Genomic DNA, 24,745 nt, shown 5'->3' with positions numbered 1-24,745 from the left:
AGAGGTTGAGTCAGGACAGGAAGAGTAATAGTAATGAGAGTGGACCCCTGGTCTAAGGTTACTTGGTGGGCCCCTGGTCTAAGGTTACTTGGTGGGCCCCTGGTCTAAGATTACTTGGTGGGCCCCTGGTCTAAGGTTACTTGGTGGGCCCCTGGTCTAAGGTTACTTGGTGGGCCCCTGGTCTAAGGATACTTGGTGGGCCCCTGGTCTAACGTTACTTGGCGGTCCCCTTGTCCAAGGTTACTTGGTGGGCCCCTGGTCTAAGGTTACTTGGTGGTCCCCTGGTCTAAGGTTAATTGGTGGGCCCCTGGTCTAAGGTTACTTGGTGGGCCCCTGGTCTAAGGTTACTTGGTGGGCCCCTGGTCTAAGGTTACTTGGTGGGCCCCTGGTCTAAGGTTAATTGGTGGGCCCCTGGTCTAAAGTTACTTGGTGGGCCCCTGGTCTAAGGTTACTTGGTGGGCCTCTGGTCTAAGGTTACTTGGTGGGCCCCTGGTCTAAGGTTACTTGGCGGTCCCCTGGTCTAAAGTTACTTGGTGGGCCCCTGGTCTAAGGTTACTTGGTGGGCCCCTGGTCTAAAGTTACTTGGTGGACCCTTGGTCTAAGGTTACTTGGCGGTCCCCTGGTCTAAGGTTACTTGGTGGCCCTCTGGTGTCCCAGTCCGACACTGAGAGGCTCCTGACCCAGTCCCGTTTGCCGCCTAATTGGTGAGGGGGCCTGAGGTGGCAGCAGCAATGGGCCCTGGCCCCTCTAGTCCGATGCCAATGAGAATTTACCAACCTCCCAGGGCAAACGAGCAGCTTTTATGACAGGGCCTTCTCTTGAGTCAGTAATGTGTCCAGTGTATATAATATATATATATATATATATATATATATGATAATCAGAGGGCACACTGGGGAGATACAAGGACAAGGGACAAAACGTAACCATTTATTTCTGTATATGGATGAAAAGCCACTACTTGTAGTTTAATTATTGTAAATCGTTTTATTCCCCTCAGGCTCAGACTTCCGGGTTTGCCAAGAGGGGCCCCTGTTTCATTGAGGAAAGAATAAACACAGTTTCGAGTGAAAAAGTGAAGCACAGAAGACTGTGGAAAAAGTGAGTGTGACAGAGCAAGTCCTGTTGAGACAGACACGCCCCGTTTCCCCTATCCCCACCAATCAGCGGAGCGTTGCCCCCCCTTGCCCTGCCTGAGTGTGTGTGAATGCCGAGCTTTGTCCCCACTTCCTCTCTCTCTCTTTTTCTCTTCCCACCTCCGCTCACTTCTGGACGTTCATTGGCGGCAAAGTACGCGGCTCTGGCTGCTGATTGGCTGCGAAGTACGCGGTTCTGGCTGCTGATTGGCTGCAAAGTACTCCCTCTTCTCCTGCGAGGCGAGCCAGTTAGTGTGCCGCGCAGTACTGCGGGAAGTGTGACTGTTCCGGGGGGATACCGTCTGAGCACTAAGGTAAGGGGCATTTGTGGGGTGGGGAAGTAGTGTGATATGTAAGTGGGTGACAGCTGGGGGGTCTGACAGCGGCTGTTGGGCCCTGTAGGCCGGCTATGGGCTCAGGTGTGTAGAATGGAGACTACAAGGCGTGGCTGCCGGTCTGACTCTCAACTTTCACCCAACACGTTGTTACATGAACAAGCCCTTCGATTTTCCATTGGAAAGGAATGTTTATGTCTGCAGCTGTACTGTCTGTAAAGGGCACTAACCCAGCATTCTCTTGTACTACAACTCCCAGCATGCTCCCCTTCTCTTGTACTACAACTCCCAGCATGCTCCCTTTCCGATGTACTACAGCTCCCAGCATGCTCCCTTTCCGATGTACTACAGCGCCCAGCATGCTCCCCTTCTCTTGTACTACAGCTCCCAGCATGCTCCCCTTCTCTTGTACTACAGCTCCCAGCATGCTCCCCTTCTCTTTGTACTACAGCTCCCAGCATGCTCCCCTTCTCTTGTACTACAGCTCCCAGCATGCTCCCCTTCTTTTGTACTACAGCTCCCAGCATGCTCCCCTTCTCTTGTACTACAGCTCCCAGCGTGCTCCCCTTCTCCGATGTACTACAACTCCCAGCATGCTCCCTTTCTGTTGTACTGGACTACAACTCCCAGCATACTTAGCAGTTCAATAATAGCTGTGTAATCCCTTGATAGTTTCAAGAGCAGAACCTTTAGCAGGCCATTCTCAGCAATTTCCTGAAATGAGTAACCAGATCTGTAATTCAACTACTACTTCCTGTATGGGCCTGTTCCATTGTGCTCTGGGGGGTGACATGGGCACAGTACCCCCATATGTAAGTGCAGGGAACCAGATCTGTAATTAAACTACTACTTCCTGTATGGGCCTGTTCCAATCCCCAGCTTCCATCAAGCAGCAGTTGGTGGCAGGTGTAGGCAGATTTATGGGGGTTGCATCTACCTGGCGGTATAAGGCACATGCGCCTGCCAAATCTATTTGGACAGAATCCATCGATTCAGGTAGAAGCACTGCTGCCAAAGTCTTGTTTGAACAACATCTCCATGGAGGCAAAGCTGCTTTCATTGAAACAGGAAAGAGAAGCCAGTGTGAACCCCCTGTGTGTCTTATGCCATTGTCCACCATGTGTTTCATTTCTATATGCGTCACACTGGCTAGTAGTGCAAAGAAGGGATTGTGTGCCTGTCCCAAGAGCTGCAAGCAGGAACAACCACATGGGGTCCCACAGACTGAGCACTGGGAAACTCCAATGTTTCACAAATATATAAGTGACGCACCCCACAACTATTATTGCAGCAGTGAAGCTGCGGAGGCCTAAGCTGTTTCACCAACTGGTTATTGGCAAATGGCAGGCTTCCAAGCCCTTCAGCCACCGCTGCAGGCCCTACTGGCATTCAGTTCGGGCATGTCTTTCTGTAGATACGAAGAAAAACAAAGTTGGCCGGAAGGCAACTCACCCCTGACACTGCTTTCTTAACCCCTGCTGCAATGGCAAAATTGTTATGTAGGGAATGTCCTGCCTGTTGAGTGCCAGTTTATTTTTGGTATGACGTATTGAGAGGGGCTTACAGTAGGCATCTGTTCTGTGTGATTTTTACATGCACCTGTTAGTTCTACACCCACTGTAAAAGGGAAATAACTCACTAGTACATTCTGTGGATAACAATATAATTTTCATTAACATTTAATCAATATGTATCGAGTGCTATTTCTTTTTTGCTTTTTAAGTTGACCAATATGCAAAGTTTGTTACGTTTATCTAATGTTGCAATTTCTAGCACTAGATGCATTGTGATATCACTCATCATTGTGACGGCACATCAGTTGCTCAGTTGGAGTTGTGCAACATTTTTATTTTTTTTTTAAAATCCTGTATGTGCTTGCTTGCTAAGCCAACCAGTCGTTCCCTGGTCATAGACACTGGGGTTGTAGCTTAATTATTATTGTGGCCAGTAATGATTGAAGTCGTAGTACTGGTACCGCTGCTAAGACTTTGTATTGGACACCGTTTAGAAGTGTCCCCTGTATGCGCCACTGCCTTGTTGTTCTCGGTGTGTGTGATCACTGGTGATTGAGAGAAGGGTACAGGTGCCTGTTGCGTTATGCATGCTTAATCTGGGAGCGGTTGCCCCAATGATGTCACTGCTTTTAGCTGAATCACTTATTTACAGACTTATATACAGAGCAGACAGGTCATGTTTGTACATACAGTACGTGCTATGAGTCACGTGATTATCAGACGGGAAGCTCTGCACAACAAGCAGAAAAAAGGTGTGCCATAACTTTTTCCTGCAACCATATCCCAAGTTAACCTGATTTAATATTGTTTTTTATCATATCAACATAGTAGTGCACAAACTATTGCGCCGTAGCCTGTTGGGAAATAGCTGAGGCAACTGTTGCCTTACAATCGATTGGACAAGCTCTTGCAGGCGATTGCAACCCTGTGTGCCATCACCCTATATTGTCAAGTATGAATTCTATTGGTTTGTAGTTAGAAGGTGCATAAAGGAAAGGTGTATGTGTAGTCGTACCAATTAGGAACCAAAGCTGGCCCAATAGCAGGAGCCCCCAACACACACATGCTGCCGTAGGTAATGTTAGTGGCAGGGCCCCTGTATGATGTTTCCTTAGAATCCATGGAAAAGGTAGAGGTAGTGTGTGTTTGACCTCAGTCGATCTTTAGCTGTTTTGAGGCAAGTTATTAGAACATCTGGCCAGGAGTAGGGAGACTTGGCTAGCAGGGCAGAAATGAGCCCACATTCCTTTGATTTGTTTTATTTATGCCACATCTATAACAAGGTAAGGAGCCTAAGTGAAGCACGTATAGTGGGCGTGTGCACAGAGGTGCAATTCTTAGCCTTTTGTTTCCAGTGATTAAGTATATGCGTGGGTGGGTTCATTTCATTAAGGAAAAAGCAAAGTAATTGAATTCTGTATTTTCAGTCGTTGGCACCTCAGGTGAAGGAGTTTCGAGCCATGCCGCTGCGTGATGTAAATGGGAATATTTAACACACAGACTGTAGAATAGTCGTGCCTCGGAGCAAGTAGTGAGGAAAAGGAGAGAGAGAGACATATGGTTGTTCTGAAAATAGTAGATTACAGCTTATTTTTGGCTCTTGTGTGTTACTTTGTTATAGTCCATCAGAGCCTTGGGAAATCTGTAAAATATATTCTTAGAAACCTTACTCGGTGAAGTCACTTATCTCACATTAAAAAAAAAAACAAGTGGTCATGGAGCCCCCATAGTGACTTTTTTAATATTCTAGTGTTTTAAATATGTTCTGATATCAGTCGTGCTTACAACAGTTATGTGCCCCTGTCTGATATTTCATAACGATGCAAGCAAGGCACTTTAGAATCCAGTGAGCAGTGGAAAGGTAAGAGGCCAGGCCATTGTTGCATAGATAAAATTCTTGTGCTGCAAATTGTCAATAATTGCAGGTTGCCCAACCCTTCTGCACAGGCCGTTTAAACTGTTTAAGAATGTTTCAGCCACTTATCTTTGTTGCACCTGCCTATTGGCTGCTAGGTTGGCTACTCATAAGGGGCAATAAAACACTACAGGAGGGCTATCGGGGAATATGGAAGGCTGTGTTCGACCAGAAGTTAAAATGTTTCTAGAACCTGGAGTGGGAGGATCAAAGCGGTAGATATTCAGGTTATGAAATTCCAATTAGACAAACACAAAGAGACAACTACAAAGACTGTATGGATGTCAAGGAAACTCCCTGTGAAAGAAAGCCAGGATTATTGAGCTGTTCTTGTTAATCTACACCTTTTAATTAAAGTCTTGCTGCCTATGGAACTGAAAGGGGAACTACCAATTCTGAAGAAAACTCAACCAGCTGATACTTCATATCTTACTTAGTAACCCACCAAAGAATCGTAACAGTTTGCAGTATACGCACCAGTAAATATTACCCCTTAACTTGTTTTACCTTGTGCTGCCATTTTGTGATCTAACCATAACAGGAAGTAGAAGACCTCCCTCTGTCGATTTATTGGATGATGTAATCTATCATGTTTGTGTGTGAGCACAGACCCTTATGTGAACAAGAGAGATGGATTGTCCTGCTAAAAATGACAGTGTGTCAATATGGAATTGCCGAATGGCATATATATATTTTATAAAAGCTTTTATTTATGTGTTTTACATATGGGACACCTGCACTGTTCAGTGGTATAGTTTCCCTTGAAATATCCTTAGTGCAAATGATGACCCAGTGCATCGGAGGCGCAAGTGACTTAATTTGGAAAATACTGTAGCTCCAAAGCGTTTAATATTGTCCAGACATCTCAAATAGTTCTCGCCGATGTGGATGAGCCCGAGTGTGTGACGTATTAATTTAAGCTCTTTTTGTATATGTTATATATCTGCGTGTGTGGCCTGTAACCTTAAAATAAAGCATACCCCTGATTTATAGGTCGTCTTTGTCTGCCCATTGTCCCTAAGGTAGAATGAAGGGGAATTTATTGTTTACAAAATTCCATGCTTCTCTGCATTTGCACGTGAGCAGGAGCTGCCCTATTGGGTTTCTTAACTAAGGTATTCTCTGTAACTATGAGGAGTGGGTAAAATGTTTTACATGAGTCTAGTTACCCCATAGCAACCAGTCGTAATTCTAATACCCTGTTTCTTAAGCTTTGGTCCCCAGATATTAACCTTAATTGTGTGTTGAAAAATAGTTCTGGGAGCTGTAGTTCAGCAAGAACTGGGGATGCAAGGTTCATTCAACTACAACCTCATTTAGGCGTGAACACACAGGGCAAAGGTCTGGGCTCACAAGCAATGGGTGCGCATTGATAAATGTAAGTAAAGGCACTAAATGGAATACAAACCATGGAATATTCTAATAACAGGATTTTCAAGTTTCTGGGCAGACGCTGTTTATATTACAGGCGTGCAATAAAAGCTGGACATGTACTTCAAGATCAGTACCAGTTCTTTATTGAATGCTAAAGCGGCCTTTTTTTTTAACTAAAAACTCCTATATATGCCCCAGTTTATACATTGCAAAAAGGAAAATCCATTCTCCACCCTCAACGTACCATTAAACGTTCTATCCTATTGGAGGACAGTTTTTTGTTTGTACAACCCTTAATTTCTTAGTTGTTTTCAAAGTTGTAAATAGGTTCATATGTTTGGAGCAAGAACTTTCCAAAAGTCTGTTGAGAATTCGTCACTTTTCGCCCACTGAAAGAGGTTTCGGAATCCTAGAAATTGTTACGTAGCCCATATATAATGTTACCCTTATTGGTAAATTTCTTTGTTTGATCCAGTCACTGCTCCCCTGTTCCTGCAACATTGGGACCTGTCTACTTCCAGTTATGTGATCCTCTCAGCTGAGAGTCCAAGAGTTGAGTCCTGCATTGGGTCGGGTACCTGTGGAATACCCACAAAGTGGTCGGGTTTTTGGGGCGAAAATTCCTCAGACCATGCAAGTGGTCAGCAGGTACACTGCCTGGTTCCACAGGCCGATTTTAGGCTGCATTCCCCACCTCCTGCAGTTAAATCTAAGGTTTACCATGATCTGGTTGATCTGCACTCCGGAGAGATATCATTTCAACCCATCATTGACATCGCATGTTTCCATGGGTCTCGATTTTCCCGAAGATTGGGGTAGAGTCCTGCAGCGGGTCGGGTTACCCGCAAAAAAAGCAGAGACCTTGCAGGATGAGGGTAGGACATAGATGCGGGTTGCAGGTCTCATCTGTATATCTTATGTTATATTGTCTATATTTTACTCCTTTTAATATTTAACATATTTACCTCGATTGGATCCGATACCCGACCCGCAACTGCCTAATTCTAAAACCCTTAGGGCATTGTGGTTCAGGTCAGGTAGCAGATCCAAGTGGCGTTATTACAGTGGTTGCCGGTCGGGTCTCAAAAATTGGTTTCATGTAGGACTCTAGATTGGGGCACTGCTGGTAAGTTCTGGCAGTGGGAACAGGGGACTTTGTAGAGGGCCAGTAGGTCCAGTTCTAGTTTTCACTTAGCGGGTCTGGGTTGGACACTGGTCTGCCCAACTGGACCTGAGCAGGACTCTATCCAAGAGTCAGTTGGTACCATGTTCTCTTATCACTTTTCAGCAGCTAGGGATGGGCAAACTTTTTCGCCTAATCTTGCCGAAAAAATTACGCCCATAGACTTTAATGGGCGTTTGCGACATTTCGCCGCCGGTTAATTTTTGGCGAAACGAAACGGGTCAAATTCGCCCATCCCTATCAGCAGCTTGATAATTAACACAAGAAAAGTGGAGGCTATAAAAAAGCAAGGATGTAAAGCAACAGTAAGCAATTTAGATGAGGACCCACTGAATGTGCCCAATTGTCTGTTCTGCAGACAGCTACAATCCTAAACCTGGAAGGATGAAGACTAGGGACTGTATTCACTTCTTTATACAGGTAGTTGTTTTTTCAGATGGGTTACTTGTAGCGTTGCCACCTTTTCTGGAAAAAAATACCGGCCTTCCTATATTTTTGTAGTTTTTCCCTATAAATAACATTGGCATCAAGCAACATTTTTACCAGCCAGGCCAGTAAAATACCGGCCAGGTGGCAACCGTAGTTACTTGCTGCTGCTCTCTGAGGCTGCTGCTCGCTCCTCTGGAATTACTGCCCTTGCTGTTCAGCCCCCACAGGAATGTGCCCCAGGGTAACCACAGGCTGCACACCCAGATGCTCAAATGCCTTGTTTGTTCACAGACACAACAAAGGAAATAGAATTCTTCACTAACTGCCGTCGCCTCTCTGCGGTTCATATAATCAGTCTGGCGGATCGGGGCCTCTGAACCGGCGCACAAGACCTGGTACTTGTAGTGAAACGCATGTATATGACAAAAAAAATAAACGCTGAGGAATTTGTTTCGCTGCTATGAAAAGCACCATGTTTTTGTGGCCACACCCCAAATAAAAGCATGCCACACCCCTTGTGGTTATTTGTTATTGGGCTAAAATATAAGAAAGATTATTGCTACCTGGATGACAATAGCAGCTCAGTTAAGGCTGAAGTTGGAGTGAGTAACACCTTCAAATAAGATAGGGAGGGGTTGTTGTGAGCAAACCAAAGTGTTTTCAGGTTTATTCTAAAATGGCTCATGATGGAGGATGGGTTTATTTTGTCAGTCTCCTTCCTGGCTGTAAACAAACTGTGGCTGTCACATTCAGACCCTAAGCTAATTGTACCCTGTGAACCTCGGGGGGAAAAAAACCCTGTGTATTCTTACCCTTAAAAGTCTCTGTGCACAAGAGCTATCATTCCCCCACCCACCCACTCTTCTTTTCAGAAAAGAATTCAGTTAAGACAAGTTTCGGCCTGATTGCCCAGAGTTGAGAAATTCTTTTTCCAGCTCAAGTCACTGCTTTGGCTTGTGACTTTTACATAATAACAGAAGGGAAAAACATCAGATGCTTGTGCCCAGAGTGGGGTTTTTTTTTAAATAAATAAAGGAAAACATTAAATTGTAGGATTTAAAACCAGAAAACATGATTTTAAAAATATTAATTTGGTAACCTCAGTTTTTAAAATTATTTTAGAATGAAAAATTACATTTTGCTTGAAAAAAGAAAATGTAATTGCCTTTTGTAATTGTACAGGGAAGTGTAATAAAATGTCTCTATCCTTTCTCTCACAAAGCAGCACTATTTCCCTGCTTTATGGCTGAAAGCAACATTGTAAGCAACAGTCCTGTCCTGCTTTATGGCTGAAATTCTAGCTATCTGTATAACAGCAGAGCATTCTGTCCCAGTGGCTGCACAGATCCTATCTGATCCCCATTGTAAGCAGCAGTCCTGTCCTGCTTTATGGCAGCTGAGATTCTAGCTATCTGTATAACAGAGCATTCTGTCCCAGTGACTGCACAGATCCTATCTGATCCCCATTGTAAGCAGCAGTCCTGTCCTGCTTTATGGCAGCTGAGATTCTAGCTATCTGTATAACAGAACATTCTGTCCCAGTGGCTGCACAGATCATATCTGATCCCCATTGTAAGCAGCAGTCCTGCCCTGCTTTATGGCAGCTGAGATTCTAGCTATCTGTATAACAGAGCATTCTGTCCCAGTGGCTGCACAGATCCTATCTGATCCCCATTGTAAGCAGCAGTCCTGCCCTGCTTTATGGCAGCTGAGATTCTAGCTATCTGTATAACAGAGCATTCTGTCCCAGTGGCTGCACAGATCCTATCTGATCCCCATTGTAAGCAGCAGTCCTGCCCTGCTTTATGGCAGCTGAGATTCTAGCTATCTGTATAACAGAGCATTCTGTCCCAGTGGCTGCACAGATCCTATCTGATCCCCATTGTAAGCAGCAGTCCTTTCCTGCTTTATGGCAGCTGAGATTCTAGCTATCTGTATAACAGAGCATTCTGTCCCAGTGGCTGCACAGATCCTATCTGATCCCCATTGTAAGCAGCATTCCTGTCCTGCTTTATGGCAGCTGAGATTTTAGCTCCTTTTATCCCGTATAGCATTCAGACAAAACCATCCAGTTTTGAGATGATAATATATATGTTTTTAAGGCCTTGTCTGTACTCAACTGCTACTTCCAGTACTCAAAGTATTCAACCTGCCCTACACCCCCTCATTTTTAGCATTCACCTCCAAACTATGTAAGGCATTTACTTACAAAATTACATCATTTAGGAGGTAGGGCAGTAACAAATACAAATCTATACTTCTGATTCTTTGCAGTTGCAGGGAGCCCAGAGATAAAACAACTTTGCTCCGGGATGCCTATAGTTTATGACCCTATATTATTTACTAGTTCTACTGAGTCATAAACCCTTCTCAGTTGGAACTCACAGGGCTGTAGGCACTGCATTCTTTCTATTCAAATCTCTGCAAACAATTGCTGCCATTTTAGGGCAGAGACACATGGAGATTTGGGGAGATTAGTCTCCCGGCGATAAATCGCTTCTTTTTTCTTTTTTAATCTCCCCTTTCCGCCAGTTAGAATGTAAATCGACAGTGTGATGGCACTCCGAGCGCTTCGTTGCCGAAGTCGTCTGAAGTTGCCTCACAAAGAAACTTTGGGTGACTTCGGAAAACAAACCACTCGGAGTGCCATCCCGCTGTCGATTTACCAGTGGGAAGGCAGTTCAGGGAGATTAATTGCCTTGAAAATTCGCTGGGCAACTAATCTCCCTGAATCTGAGCGTGTGTATGCATTTGGCATATGTGTGTACACATCTAGGAATAAATATATATATATATATATATATATATATATATATATATATATATATATATATATATATATATATATATATATATATATATATATATATATATATATATATAAAAGAAATGTTATTTGCAAGAACGTTTTTAGTTCTGACTCTGCCCAGAAATAAAACTAAAAATAGCCCACGGAGGAATTGTGTATTAGTTCTAAAGTTTAAGAGGAGATATATGTATATGTGTGTGATTATACGGATAGTGACAGATGGAGATAAATGCGTTAGCAACAAGCACGCAACTACTCCCTTTAACCAGATGTGCACAACAGGACATCTTCAGTGTCGCTGAAAGTATTTCCGAAATATTCTCTATACAACTACCCATATCTGTCCAATATGGCTGGGAGCTCCCATGAGGGGGGCAATGACTTTATGGGCAGCATATTGATCCCCACTTGCTAAGTCTCTCTAATACAAAAATGACACCTAGTAATTCCATTTACATATATGGCACAAGGACATTTCTGTGTTCCATCATTATGAAGAGCAGTTACTGGAGCCAACAGGGGTCACATTTTTTGGTGTCACTTTATATTGCTTTGGAATTAAGGTTCATAACCCTGGGATTAAGCCGATGCAGCTTAAAAATGTTCAGTTCTACATTATTTACCGCCATTTATGTACATTGCCAGGAAGAAAAGAATAATTATGATCTTTTGCTGTACTCATTTTAATAACACAAACCATGTATAATTTAATTTTAGACGCACTTTGTGGGAAAGAAAAGATTCGAATTTTTTTTGTTTTAGTTACGTGGTCTATTATCGGAAACCCATTATCCAGAAAGTTTAGAATTACGGGAAGGCCATCTCCCTTAGACCCCATTTTAATCAAATAATTCAGATTTCTAAAAATGATTTCCTTTTATTGTAATTATAAACCAGTATCTTGTACTTGAGCCCAATGAAAATATAAATAATACTTGTTTATGGCAAAACAATCCAATTGGGTTTAATTCATGTTTCAATTATATCTTAGTAGACTTACGGTATGGTTATGCAAAGACTCCCTTATCCAGAAACCCCAGGTCCAGAGCATTCTGGATAGCAGATTTTATACTGGTACAATTTTTTTTCTTTTAAATCCCCCAAAAGTTTACAACTGAAACTAGTGTTAATGTTTTGGGGGCCTTTTTACAATTGGAGGCTGAAATGGTTAGTAATTTACTGATATTCCTTCTCCCATATTTCAGCATGCTAGTGGGTACATAATGGAGGTTATTTACCAGCAGAGAAGGACCTGGCTCTTTTTGTAATTGGGATCTCCATACCATAAAGGCAGAGACAAACGTCCGATTCGGGGAGATTAGTCGACCAGCGACAAATCTCCTCTTCTTCGAGACGACTAATCTCCCCAAACTGCTTTCCCGCCGGCTAGAATGAAAATCAACGGCGGGATGGCACTCCGAGTGCGTCGTTTTCCGAAATTTCCTCACGTGCTTTGGAACACTAATCACTCCGATTGCCATCCCACCGGCGATTTTCATTCTAGCCAGCGGGAAGGCAGTTCGGGAAGATTAGTCGCCCCGAACAAGAGGAGATTTGTCGCCAGGCGACTAATCTCCCAGAATCTGACCGTGTGTCTCTGCCCTAAGTGTACTAAAAAAAAAAAATGTAAACATTAAATGAAAACCAATAGGATTGTTTTGGTTTCTGGATAATGGGTTTCCGGATAACAGATCCCATACCTGTACTATAGATTCTGAAAAAAATACCGGCCTTCCTATATATTTATCTTTTTTCCCTATTAATAAAATTGGGATCAGCCATCATTTTTACCGGTCAGGTCGGTAAAATACCGGCCAGATGGCAACCCTAATTCTGTACCATGTTGGCCAGTTTGTGGTGCATTGGCAGGGGAGGAAGCACTCCGAAGGAACAGTAGGATGGTGGCCAATACTGTTCATGGCTTCTCCTATGCTTTCCATTTGTTTTGATTTACAAGCCATTCAGGAGAAGAGAGTTCCGGGTCCACCCATGTATGGCTGCCTTAAGGGTAGTGGACCAGTTTCAAAATAACAACATTTTTCTTCCATCTGCACATTTTTTGTGGAAGGTGTTCCAAAATCTTTCTTTTGGTTTGTTTTTTTTAATTATTTTTTTTGCTGAAATATCCACATAGATGAACAGACGTTCCATTACTAATTGCCACATTCGGGAATATTGTGTACAATAAAGCCAAGTATTTCCAGTGATTTATTTATAAAGCCATGTTTGTCACTGATAGGCTTTATTGGCTGCTGAAGCTGTTGTGTTTTCTAAATTACAAACAATGCAGATGTCATGGATACCTTGCAGCCGATTAAGGAAAATTCGAGGCAAAGCAGCTCGTTTGAAAAGAGGTAAAAAAAGAAGTGAAAAATGGCTTCATTATCAAGCAGAGAATGTAAAATAAACTGTGCATTATAACAACATTCTCAAGTGATTGTTTCAGGCACATCATACATTTCAGAAAACGCTGTTGGTTTTCACAGCTCTATACGACTTTGATAAATAATTGGCAAATTCTCTGCTTGTTGCTAGAATGGGTAGATAGAAAATCGTTTTAAGCATTGCAGCCATTTTGTCTGGTCATGGTGAACACGGGCAGCCATTTTCACCTATTACTCTGCTTGCAGTTTTACCCTTATGCTCCCAAAATGTGCAGGCCTGGGATATGCAACACTAACAATCTCTGTAAGGATCTGCCATAAGTCCAATGCCATACTATGAACTACTAAATGTGTGACTCTTAAGGTGCAAGAAGTCCTTTGCAAGGTGCCGTGTATTTCTGCCAGTGCTTGTGGGGGTTCCTGACTGGGAGGCCATGCCTTATTGCATTGCTATTGATCATCTGACCGTAGGATTTCCACTGGCCGCTATTTTACCGGCCTGGCCGCTAAAAACGATGGTTGATCCCAATGTTATTGATGGGGAAAAAAGATAAATATATAGGAAGGCCGGTTTTTTTTTCCAGAAAAGGTGGCAGCCTTACCTGACCTCCTTCGCTCAACTGCGTGCACACTACACAAAATATTGGTGTGGCGGGCAGGTTTTCAGAAAGTTGCTTGGTAAGCTCATGTGACTCTAAACTCCCACCCCCGTCAAGCCACATGGGGTGGAATCTAATGAATTCTGTGTGGATTGTGGAAAGTTCTGGTGAAACAGAACGCTGCATGATGTGTCTCACCTGGGTTCATTTTGGTACAGTGCAACGGTAGGATAGAATGGGGGATGTAGTCACATGTGTGATGGAATTAATAAATCGGCTTACATCCATTGCCATTTAATTGCTGATGCAACTTTACCTCATGCTGTGGTAACTGCGAGATTTAGTTCCTGGTTTTTTTTGTGTTCAGTGCACCAAGTTTAAGTGTCCCTGTCCCATAAAACCCCCAGTTCCTCATTTTTTTGGGCCTGTTTTTCTGTCAGGCTTTTTCATTGTTGAATGTGTTGAAGAAAAGTGCTGTATTCAGTTAATAAAATACCTCACGGATAGTGGAAGAAGAAACTCAAAGTTGTATAATGCTCGCACTGAGAATTCATAGGCATTAGTAACGGGCAACTGGGGACTTCTTGTACTGTGTATTTGAGCCGAGCTTCCTTAGTTTCCTTCTCACCAGCAGTGCTATGAATTACCGATGGGAAAACATACACAATACTTCTGCTTTCCAAAGTAGCCTGAAGTTGCCTCACACGGCTTTTATCTAGAGTAAAACCAGGGTTGCTTGATAAAAATGCTTAGTAATTCTTCTGTCATTTGTCCTGATAATGTGGCCTCTTGTTGATGTCAGGAAGAGGTTACCACATCAGATCAATCATGGCTGCACCCACTGCTTGGAATTCGCTTGTAAAATAGTTACAAAAAAAGTAACCACATATACCTTTTCCTTTAAGGGTAAGGGGACATGCTAAGATTCGGGGGCATTAGTCACCCCAAAAAAGCGGCAACTAAATCTCCCCGAAAAGCCTTCCCGCTGGCTAGAATGTAAATCGCTGGCATGATGGCACTCGGAGTGCTTCGTTTTCTGAAGTCACTCGAAGTTGCCTCACGAGGAAACTTGGGGCGACTTCGGAAAACAAAGCACTCTGAGTGCCATCCCGTCTGCGATTAACATTCTAGCTGGTGGGAAGGCTTTTTGGGGAGATTAGTTGCCTGAAGAAGAGGCGATCTCCCCAAATTTGAGGGTGTGCCCTTACCCTAAAGGAGAAGGAAAGTGTACTTGCCCTTGGGGGTAGGCACCCCCCAAGTGATTTATTTACTTACCTGAAACCCCGGGCCGGTTTTTCCAGCGAGCACCACAGATCGATCCTCTTCTGTCTTCCTCTTCGCACAGATGCGCATGCACAGTAGAGCGGAAAGCCGGACTTTAACTAAAAAGTTCCATTCCATTCTACTGCGCATGCATCTGCCCCGGGAAATTTGAAGAAAGAAGAAGCCGAAGAAGATCGCTCCGTGGTGCTCGTTGGAATAACCCCTGGCCGGTGCAGTTTTCTGCTGATAGGAGCACGGGTTTCAGGTAAGTAAATACAACACTTGGCACCCCCAAGTGCAAAACGACTTTCCTTCTCCTTTAATCTCACCCCTAAATGATCTTTTGTCTGGGTGCAGCCATGCAGTTTGACACTTATGTTTCCCCCCCCTACACTCAGCAGGAACCTTGACGAAAGACCGTGGTATGCCATAGAAAGCAAGGGTAAAGCTATGCCAATCTCATTATAACCCTATAACTTGGTTACTTGGAAACTAACTTGTATCCAGTTGACTGCTTCCAGTACTGCCTATCTCCACATACACTTTGTACTGTACTCTTGGACTGTGTTTGTGAGAAAGCAGAGTTTATTGGCTGATGTTGTGCACACCAGTCAATACTGTTGGCATTTCATCACGTAGGCAATGTGTGGTAGGCTGCATTCCATAGTAATACCAACTCTCTGCCCTACTGTCTCTAGGAACCTCTCCCACATATGTCTCTGCACCTAATTTCTCATATAATAAGTTTAATAGTTCCATAACCATTGTTTGCACAAAATAACCTATTGTTAAGCAGTAATCTTGCTATTGTCACCCACAAATGTTCAACAATGATTGTACATTCAGTGTGGAGCCATGCAGAGATGCAGCAGCTGTTGTTTTTAATAGATACAGAGCTTACAGTTAGAAAAACATCCCTGCCCCTTAAACATCTGTGCTCTCTACTCCTGCTAAATTCCCTCACTCACCAAGTCTATCTTTTCCTTTGCCTATTCTTTTGGTTCTTCCTGATATCTATCCTCTTGGTCTTCCTTTTCCACCCTTTCTTCTTTTCCTCCCTGTCCCCCCTTGGCTCATTGTTCTGAAGAATTGGACTTTATTTTTATTCACTTCCTGCCTTTCCATTAGGTTTTATGATAACCCCCGCTGCCCCATACTATGGTCCTCTCAAACTCTCTTGTTAGACTTTCAAGTTTCTCGGCCTTTCAGTTGGTTCTTGTTTATTCTCTGCCAATCTTCCTTGTTCTTCTCCCCCATTCTCTGTGCCCTCCATTTTCCTTCCAAATTCGCACTTCTTGTTTGGGCAGTGCTTTACTACGTCTTCTACTCCATCAGGCTGTCATCAGTGATTCATCTTGCCTCTCTTCTTTGGTCCTCCTTTTCCTTTTGTAAGTCTTCCCTGTGCCTACTCCTTCTTGTCCATCTCTTCCCAGTACCTCCCTATCGGCTGTCCTTGTTGGCCCACTATCTATCTGACTGTCTTTCCTCCCTGTTTAATTCCAGCCTTCATCTTCACAAGGCATTTTAAAGGGGACCCGTCATCCAATAAAATTATTCAAAATCCTATTTTATCAAATTAGTCAAGCAAAATTAACTTTGATTGCAGTGTATAAATTATTTGAATCTTGTTTCCTTCAGTCTGGTAATTCATAATTATAACAAGCAGGCAGGAGCCATTTTGTGGACACTGTTATTAAGACAAGCCTTGTATCATCTCAGAATCTTGTTTGTGCACCAGAATGGGGGACCTGATGTCCATCCCCATGTCCTGGCTACACAATTAAATGGTGAAGAGAACGGGGGAATGTGGGGAGACACATCTAGGAAGTGCTGAATGGAAAGTGAAAGTAATTGTCTGCCCCGCCTCTATTCCTAAGGCATAGAGGAGGGGCAGACAATATTTGATTGACAGCTGATATTTTTAAATGAGCTTACAACAGCTATGAATGCTTTAATAAAAAATAGAAATTGGATTTCATGTTTAATTCGAAAAGGACTTTTATTATACAGCTTTGTGTGTCTGGGTGACAGGTCCACTTTAAGGGAGATAGAAATACATGTTCCTAATACAGAGATCTTCAGTCTTTTTAGGTTCAGACTATGTGATTATGAACCCCTGCTCTGATATGTGCAATGATGAGAAATCCTTATTTCACAGAAGTTGAATCCTCAAAGCTGAATTGTTAAAGACTGATTTAATTACGACCCCCAATAGTTCCTTGGCTGCCCTCAAAAGTCATTTTTTTCCTTTAGAAACTGTATTCATCTCATTAGCAGTTTTTAGTTTTTTTAATTTATTTTATGGTAATACATTTTCATTAATGTTTTATCAAGGATGACCGAAAGTACAGAATAATAATTTAGGAATCCAATTGCTGCAGCGGATTCTTCACTGTTAAAGATGAGGTTTCAGCCTCGGTGGTTTCAGGCGTTTTCATATTTATTATTGTAATTATAACAAATGAGCTTAATGTGAATATAACCATTTTCTTGCACTTTGCACCTTACCCCATGGCCCGTGACCGAGTCTAAACCTCCCAACATGAACCCTACCTAGCAGGCCATTATTATTACTTATATGCCTGTGCTTACACTTATCTGATGTCACTAGACTGGCTGGCGATTAATGGCAAGAGGGGGAATAGAAGGCACGGACGGCAGTGCATGGTTTGCCCACGTATCCGTATCGGTGGGTCATGTGACAGTTCTTATGACTCCACTGAGCTCTATGTGCTTATTAATACAATTTGTGTTTTGATTTGGAGTTTTATTAGCTTTTGGCTAAAATCCCATTAATTCAACAACATTTAATGTTGCTATTAATAAATCTTTGTAAAGAGCTGAAGTACGGTGCCATCTAGGGGCTGTTTATTGTATTTAGTGGTGAAAACTCCTGTATATACAATGTATAATTCCAGTGCCCATCAGTATTGCTAATGCAAAGTCCCTTTGCAGCAGCTAGTTTGTTGTATTAATTGGGCCAAACACTGTACATTTTTGCCCAAATGGCCTGTTAAAACAATTGCAATACTTAATCCTATCCCCTTTCAAAGAATTATCCCGTTGTAGCTGCCTATTAAAGAGAAAAGTACAGTATATCAAAGTAAGCCTGATGTAGAATTTCCCTTGTAGGTTTATTTTAAACATTCCTGCAGATTCTACTTTGCATTTGGGACCCTTGTTGTTTATATCTTCAAAAGATAAGGTAATGATAATTTGAGTTCAGTGGGTGACTTTGGCCCTCTGGATTTTGTAAAACCTTTGAGCTGACTTTTTAAAGGGGACCCGTCACCCTATTTTCAAATTCTTTTCTATCATGTTAGTTGAGCAAAATAAACTTTACTTACACTATATTTATTATTTCAATTTTGTTTCCTTCAGTCTTGAATAACATCAAAGTATACAGGCAGGAGCCATTTTGTGGACACTGTTATTAAGACAAATTGTGCATCACCCCAAAATCTTGTGGAAGCACCAGAATGGGGGACCTAATGCCCTTGCACAGTGCCCTACATAATTATAGAGCCTGAGGAGGGAAGGGGGAATGTAATGAGTGCAGTGATATGTAGGAAGTGCTGAATGGAAAGTGAAAGCAATTGAATGCCCCGCCTCTATGCCTGAGGCATAGAGGCGGGGCAGATATTTGATTGACAGCTCAGATATTTAAATACCTTTATAACAGGTATGGATGCTTTAATGAAAAAAATAATTTGTGTTCCATGTTTAATTTGCAAAGGACTTTCATTATACAACTTTTTATGTGTAGGTGACCGGTCCACTTTAAAACAGGGATCTCCAACCTTTTGAACCTGTGAGCAACATTCAGAAGTAAAAGCAGTTGGGGAGCAACACTAGCATGAAAAATGTTCTTGGGGTGCCAAATAAGGGCTGTGATTGGCCATTTGGTAGCCCCTATGTGGATTGTCAGTCTACATTGAGACTCTGTTTGGCAGTACACCTGGTTTTTATAATTGCCTCCAAGTCTGGAATTCAAAAATAATCACCTGCTTTGAGGCCACTGAGAGCAACATCCAAGGGGTTGGAGAGCAACATGTTGCTTACGGTCTACTGGGTGGGGGATCACTGTTTTAAAGGAACACTGGGAGTTGCTGTTTTGCAGCAAGTAGTGTAGCTGATATAGTGCCTATTGACATCACTGCTGAACCATATTACTTTGGTCCGGCAGAATTGTGCTTCGTATTAGTGAGGCAAGGGCCAACAAAAAGGTTGACTTGTGTCTGGCCATAACCCACCAATCTGACCAGATGTACTGTCCTTGCTTACCCACCCCCCTCTGACATCACCAAAGGGGTCGGCAGGTACTTGTGAATACCTATGACTGGGGGAATTTTAAGGTATTTTCTTCTGTTCTTGGCACTGAATACCACCATGTGGTATGCCCCTGCCCACCATCAAGAGCCATTTCAATATCAATGGCAATCAGAGTGCCAGCATTTGAGTAATTGCCTAAAAAAGCAATAGAAATTTCGTCACAATGAATGTGAAGTTCACAGTAGTAGTGACTGCATTCAGGGTTTAGAGTCTATTTCTTTGCTGGCTGTACTTCTTTCCCCGCGTTTACTTGGGCGATTCTGCTAGGAAACAAGAGAAAGCAATTCCGAAAAGGATTAGACTGACCTAGAAAAATGTCTTGTTCTTTATAGAACTATTTGTTCCCCGCAGCACAATTTCATGTTGTGTTCAACGTTATAGCCCTTAGACCTTCTTTTGGTAATATGAGTTAATGGCCCGGGGTTGGAGGGGTGAATTGACGCATTATCCAGACTATGTCAAGTAATGTGACTAAAATGTGAAATCCGTGAGATTGAGATAAAAAATTATTCAATGCAAAATAGTATTTGTAACCGTCCCTGGTTCAGTTTTCTACCAGATGGTCCATTTATAAATTAGGATACCCCTGCCTCCAAATATTCCCCTAGTATCTTCTTATCCTGTGTTGATTCACAGCACGTGCTCTGGGTTTTGGAACCTGAGCTTTGGAACGGACTCTCAATATACAGTACATGTACAATATGGCATTCACAATAAAAGACTGATTAGTAATTCATTCAGATTCTCATGGCAGTATAGAAACCAGTGTATTCTGTAATAATCTGTCCTGTAGCATCAGTTTGGATGCCATGAACCTACTTTTCTGCATAGCTTCTCAAGAGAAGCTATTGAGCATGTGCAGTGCCACTGACACTTTTAAAGGGGACCTGTCACCTAGACATAAGAATCTGTATAATAAAAGTCCTTTTAAAACTAAACACAAAACCCAAATTGTTTTTTTTAATTAAAACATCCATACCTGTTATAAACTCTTTTTTAAAAGTCTCTGCTGTCGATCTTATATTGCTTGTCCCTCTTCTATGCCTTAGGCATAGAGGCGGGGCAGACAATTACTTTCACTTTTCATTTTGCACTTGCTAGATTTCACTGCCCTCCTTACATTCCCCCTCCCTCCTCACTATCTAATTGTGTAACCAGTGCATTGGCAGGGGCATCAGGTGCCCTATTCTGGCACATAAACAAAACTTTGTCATGATGCAAAGCTAGGGTTGCCACCTTTATTAAAATATTGTACTGGCCAGTGGGGGGCGGGCGCCAAAAGGGGGTGGTCCGTGACGGTAAAAAGGGGGCGGAGCTACGCGGCGTGCCGCAAAAGGAGCAACATCGCAGACACGTCCACAGCGCTGGAAAAAAGGTAAGTTCTTTGCGAATTGGGGGCAGGCCAGGGGCTTTTTTAAAGGGTATTACAAATAACCGGCAATTGTATTGCCACTAAATTTGTAATACCGGCCTTGGCAGGTGTTTTACCGGCTAGGCCGGTAGAATACCGGCCGAGTGGTAACCCTATGCAAAGCTTGTCTTAAAGGAGAAGGAAACCCCCTGGGCGCAAAACCCCTTCCCCCCTGGCCTACCTGTCCCCCTGGACAAATGCCCCTAACTTGTTACTCACCCCTCTGCACAGGTCCTGTCCACGGAGTTCACAGTCGCCATCTTCTCCCACGTGCGTCTTCTTCCTGCTTTGACCAGTGTCTTCTGGCGCATGCGCAGTAGGAACATTTACTGGTACGGATCTACTGCGCATGCGCCGAATGTCACAAAGTGAAATCGGAAAACTTTGTGACATTCGGCGCATGCACAGTAGATCCGTACCAGTAAATGTTCCTACTGCGCATGCACCAGAAGACGCCGGTCAAAGCAGGAAGAAGACGCGCGTGGGAGAAGATGGCGACTGTGAACTCCGTGGACAGGACCTGCGCAGAGGGGTGAGTAACAAGTTAGGGGCATTTGCCCAGGGGGACGGGGGGGGCAACACAGGCGAGGGGTTTTGCACCCAGGGGGTTTCCTTCTCCTTTAACAACAGGCATAAATCATGAAACGCTCACCCTGTGAGTGAGTGGGTCCGGGTGCAGCTGCCCCGGACCTTTCGCTTAAAATTCAACTTCACAGTTCAGTAAGCATTTGATATTCACAGGTCACTCACCGCTCCACGTCTCTGGTCCGGGTGCAGCGCCCCGAACCCGCAGCTTGGGGAGACTTCGTAGTGAACACGATTCCCTTGCAGCGCGCACTCAACGGAACAGCAGAAAGCGGTGTTATTAAAACATCTTTATTCACTGGACAATCCTCCTAACGCATTTCATGTGAACACACATACTCATAGTTGGAAAAGCGAAACACGTTGGGAGGATTGACTGGTGAATAAAGATGTTTTAATCACACCGCTGTCTGCTGTTTTGTTGAGTGCGTGCTCCAAGGAAATCGTGTTCACTGACAGGTCCCCTTTAACAAAATCCAAGATGGGGGAACTCCTGTGCATGACTTATAGTAATGCTGCAGTATCAGAACTAGGCATACATTTCAATATAAAAGTTCTGTACCCAAATCAATGGCCTAATCATACTCCGATGATGTCCCTTGCTTTCTATGCGACTGAACTGCCCCTTGTCTAGGAAATCTAATGTTCAAAGTCCGTGTCGCCAAGTGTGGTTGGCAGGCGGCGGGAGATCCGATAGCAAAGTGCCACTCCTTTTTTTCTTGGTAGGGATCTTAAAGTGGACCTGTCTCCTACGCATAAAAAGTTGTATAATGAAAGTCCTTTGCAAATTAAACATGGAACACAAATATTTTTATCATTAAAGCATCCATACCTGTTATAAAGGTATTTAAATATCTGAGCTGTCAATCAAATATTATCTGCCCCGCCTGTATGCCTCAGGCATAGAGGGGGGGCATTCAATTACTTTCACTTTCCATTCAGCAGTTCCTACATATCACTGCACTCATTACATTCCCCCTTCCCTCCTCAGGCTCTATAATTATGTAGGGCACTGTGCAAGGGCATTAGGTCCCCCATTCTGGGGCTTCCACAAGATTTTGGGGTGATGCACAATTTGTCTTAATAACAGTGTCCACAAAATGGCTCCTGCCTGTATACTTTGATGTTATTCCAAGACTGAAGGAAACAAAATTGAAATAATAAATATAGCGCAAGTAAAGTTTATTTTGCTCAACTAACATGATAGAAAAGAATTTGGAATTATTTCATAGGGTGACGGGTCCCCTTTAAAGGGGTTTGTGAAAGGTGCAGTGACCATGTCATTCTAAGCAATTCTTCCAATATACATAAAATAATTATTGCAGTCAATAAAAACAAAGGTACAGCTTTTAATAGTAATAACTATAAGACCACTGACATTGTTTTAATCAATGTATATTGAAATGTTGCACAGAATTTTGTTTTCAAAACCGTTTTGGGTGGAATTCCCATTGAAAATCTTGGTTTTGGTCTAACAGTAGCCTTTTGTGTCTGGTTACACACCAATCCTGCAGGGTTTTCCAGGATAAAACGAGAGGCGTCGCCGTCCTCTTTTGCCAACCCAAATTGCCATGTGTGTAGACAATGCTCCATTCCCTTCTCTCCACATTCTGCCCCCCGGGGCGACACCGAGCGGTTGCACAAGTAGCTGCTGCAGCTGAATTGTTGCCACGTGCTGCCTCTGCATTGGGGCTGTTGGTATTCTGCTGCGCGTGTGCTGCATAAGCCAAAAGGATGAGATCATTGCAGTCGGCTGAATTGATAGAGGCCGGTGGAGGTTTTCAGCTCCATGCAAAGGGAGGGGATCTACAGAGGAGGAGGAGGGGGGGTCTGTGTGTGGATAATGGAGGGGGGTACAGCCCAGCTTAGCAAATCAATAGCGTCTACAGTCAGAAATCCGATTTTCCCATTACGTCTTCTCCTGGCTCGCTCTGCCCAGGTATCCCTTCCAGAAAAAAAAAAAAAAAGATTGGTGGAGGAGCTCTCCATAGTTCCGCAGCTTCTCATGGCCCTTTAACAGTATAATTTTTTTTTTCACCCAAACCTCCTTTTTGACCCATTCATTCACCAGGGTTCTTAACAAAAATAAATATTGGGGGGAGTTTTTGTTTTTTTTAAAGTAATTTTTATCCGTTTCCCGGAAACTTGGATTATGCTCAGGAGCAAGACGGAGATGCTTGGCTTGGATGTCTGTGAATTTGGTGGGCAGCTTTTGCAACTTATGTGGCTGACTGTGTGCTACCGAGGTGAGAATTTCGTTTTTTTTTTTAATTTAAAAAAATATTTATTTCAAGAAATTTCCTTTAAAAAAACCCCGTCTCATTTTACTTTTATTATTCATTTTAATTTTCAATTGTCCTTTTTTAAGTTTCATATTTGTGAGGGTGGAATTTTCCTTACGGAGTGCATTGATTCTCCACCCCACCCTCCATGTTAAAAATATATATATATAATTTCTTAAGCTGAATTTGCATCCAACTTTACATCCAGCTGAAAGTATAGAAACTTAAGTCTATTTATTCCATTTTTTTTTTGCCTCTGTGTATGGGCGTGACTCGTGCCATCTCTTGATAAAACTGACCCTACTGCATGTGAGAGAGACCTTAGATTGTAAGCTCCACTGGGGCATTGACAGATGTATATTATCTATAAAGCTCTGCACAATATTAAACCACTATCTAAAAAAAGGGAAATACAGGTATGGGACCTGTTATCCAGAATGCTCGCGACCTGAGGTTTTCCGGATTAAGGATCTTTCCGTAATTTGGATCTTCCTACCTTAAGTCTACTAGAAAATCATGTAAATATTAAAAAAAAAAACAATAGGCTGATTTTGCTTCCAATAAGGATTAATTATATCTTAGTTGGGATCAAGTACAAGCTACTGTTTTATTATTACACAGAAAAAATGAATTCATTTTTAAACATTTGGATTATTTGTTTAAAATGGAGTCTATGGGAGTCAGCCTTTGTAATTCAGAGATTTCTGTATAATGGGTTTCCAAATAACGGATCCCATACCTATACTACTAATAAATCCCTGAATAAGATTCAGCCCATCAGCTGTCGAGATTCCGGGCTTGCGGATTTCTTATCCATTCTGTATGGTTTTACATTCTCCCCTCTTGGAGCATTTATTTAGCAATTTTATTTGGCTTTTTCATAAGCATGACATGGAAAAAAAACAAGGATTTTTTTCAAATTCCTGATATATAATAATGATATTATAACAGATATTTAGATCAGCTGTGTGTGCAAGCCGCAGTATCCGTATTAAACATCTGATGCAACGTTAGGATCGCTGCTTTAGCAAAGTGTAAAGAATCAAGTTCAGTACAGGTATGGGATCCATGATCCGGAAACCCATTATCCCTGCAAGCTCCAAATTATAGGAAGACCATCTCCTACAGAGTTCATTTTAATTTTATAATTCAAATTTTAGACAATTCTTTCCTTTTTCTCTGTAATAATAAAAT

General features: G+C 42.7%; 1 protein-coding gene across 1 annotated transcript in view; it reads left to right on the top strand.

Moving 5' to 3' along the window:
• Positions 1 to 1,371: 1,371 nt before the first annotated feature.
• arhgdig.S (Rho GDP dissociation inhibitor (GDI) gamma S homeolog) overlaps positions 1,372 to 24,745 on the top strand; it is a gene marked incomplete at its 3' end in the record, with an annotated part of 48,459 nt that continues 25,085 nt past the window's right edge. Inside the window, 1 exon segment of the mRNA NM_001094028.1 lies at positions 1,372 to 1,450.

This window comes from Xenopus laevis, chromosome 9_10S (assembly GCF_017654675.1).
Source record: "Xenopus laevis strain J_2021 chromosome 9_10S, Xenopus_laevis_v10.1, whole genome shotgun sequence".
Lineage (NCBI taxonomy): Eukaryota > Metazoa > Chordata > Amphibia > Anura > Pipidae > Xenopus > Xenopus laevis.
This window is presented reverse-complemented; position numbering and strand designations above follow the sequence as displayed.